Raw genomic sequence first — 2548 nt, 5'->3', positions numbered from 1 at the left:
ACATCTTGTCCTACATTGTACTCCTTCAACATTTTATTTATCCATTTTAGTTAAGTATAACTGCACCTAGATGTGCTCTTTTTATCATATACACTTCCGGTCCAATCAACATCACAATACCCAACAAGTATTGAGATGGTGTCATAGTCACATTTCCTATTAACATACTTCAATATTATATTAACTTGAGCAAGATGATTGACATTGGGTTTTTCTTGAAATTTGCACACACCCTTACATAAAAGTGATGACCGGTCTGCTTGCTGTGACGTAGAGAAAACTACCAATCATGATTTAATCTATATCAACTCCACTTTCATCCTTTAACAACATTGACGTTCTTTTATGGTTTTCATGATTATAACCTAACTTCTTCTCTATGCTCTTAGCATACTTGCTTTGAGATACAAAATTTTTATCTACCTTTTCTTCTTCTTGAAGACCAGGATTATAATTAAGTTCCCTTATGTAACTTATCTCCCACCCATACTGCATTTTCTGAAAATGATGCTCCACCATCTTTCCTGTCATCCCACCAACATAACTAGAAATTATAAGATTTTCATAGTTATTCATGATGACATCCTCCAACAGCTGATCACTCTCTTCAAATATCAAAGCTCCTCTTGAAAGCTTTCTTTCATTGGCTTTCCACTTTAAGTACTCCCTCTTCAGCATATATTTCCAGAGATCAACATATTTAGTAACTCTTTCATTGAATTGTTCAGGCCTATCATAAACTTCATTGTTGAAAGTGATAGAACCATCATCAACACCATCAAAATTATTAACAACATCATCACTATTGTCATTCACATTATTAACCATATGATCCTTTTCATAAGTCTTCTTGTCATGAGACTTGGTGTTGGCATATAGAAGGTTTTTAACTTCCATATTCAAGTTCCTATTGAGAAAGACATTTTTCACATTCATTTGATAAAGATTGAACTTCATAATACATGATAGTCTTGGTATTAATCTGATAAACTCAAAGTGGGAAATGGTACCAAAAATATCATCATCATACAATCCTCCATCTTCTGAAGAATATAGAATATCTTCACATAATGTTTCTTCATCTTCTACTGCATGATCATGGTTGTTATTAACACCATTACTGGTTATGATAGGATTAACCTCAACATCTTCATGGATATGATTATCATTCTCCTTATGCATTTAAGACCTTGTCAATATGTTGGAGGAGATGTCTGGCACGTATTTATCATCGTCTTGACTTCCCAAAGTGGATACTTGGGTCTCATCATCAAACTCCTTTTGATTGTGATAATGATTTCTTCTAGGCCCATCTAGGATTGGGACATTTATCACAATTCCACCAGTATCTGGATCAGTCTTGTCACAATATGGAATATAGTGTAGATTATAGTCTACACTACACATCTCATGTCAAAGCTTCCTCTGACTTGGATAAACATCAACATCAACCATGTTTGTATGCTTTTGATTGATCAAAACTCCTGATATATGAGAATATACTCCAATTATGTTAGAATTACCAATTTTCTTTAGCTTCTTCTTTTGAACCACTCTTGGTTGTTCACTGTTGGGAAGACCTCCAACCTGACCATCACCCTTCCTTTCAATGACAGCGCCTTACTTAATTCTCATATTGTCCATATATGGTAATTTATAGTCATGAGTAAGATGCTGAAACATCTTATAATTCATCTTTCCTTGCTTCTCTTCTTAATACTCCTGGTTGATACAACTATTGAGATATTTATTACATAGCTGACTCTTTCTAATCAAGTTAGTAGATAATTCTTCCACCACAAGCACATCATGTGACCAAGGAACGCATGAAATCACCAGTTTGCTTATTCCGCCCTTAATTCTTTCTCCAGTTCCATCTTAACTTTCATTTATTGAGGATAATTTAATATGTGTGTAAGCACCTTTGGAGTTCCACTCCTTCTTCCCTTGAACCTTCTTGCCATTTTTCTCTTCAGTGTTGGTATACAAAAGGAATGAGGATAGACATATAGATTGTAATAATAAGGCCTTATATGGTCATATCCACCACAATAAGTACTTCTCTAAGATAAGTTCTTGAGAGTTTTGTGACGTGGGACCACATGTTGGTCTCGATGCTGGGACATGTGGTCCACCATAAGAACCTCATCCTTCTTGGTAGGAACAAACTTATCATAAGGGTTTTTATTTTTCCTAATCATGTTGGATTCTAAATCCATTCCCTTCTTATTTTTGAATATCTTTCCTACCTCCAATGTATCATCTAACATATTTGAACCATTGCTCAATATACGCACTAAATTAGTCATATTTTCACTTTTGGAGTTTAGTATGACTACTTTTTCTTTTAGGCTTGTAATGGTTGAGGCTAGCATCTCTTTTTCCTTCTGAAGTATACCTATAGTTTTCCTATTATTATCCTCTTCTAAGCAAGCTTCCCTCCACTTTTGATGCAGAATCATATATGTTACAGTAGGATCTTCTATAGTCATGCCTTCAACATTACAAAAAATGCATAAGGAAAAGAAACTAAAGACTTCAACAGTAT

This window comes from Vicia villosa, linkage group LG3, assembly GCF_029867415.1.
Source record: "Vicia villosa cultivar HV-30 ecotype Madison, WI linkage group LG3, Vvil1.0, whole genome shotgun sequence".
Classification (NCBI taxonomy): Eukaryota; Viridiplantae; Streptophyta; class Magnoliopsida; order Fabales; family Fabaceae; genus Vicia; species Vicia villosa.
Note: the sequence above shows the minus strand (reverse complement) of the source record.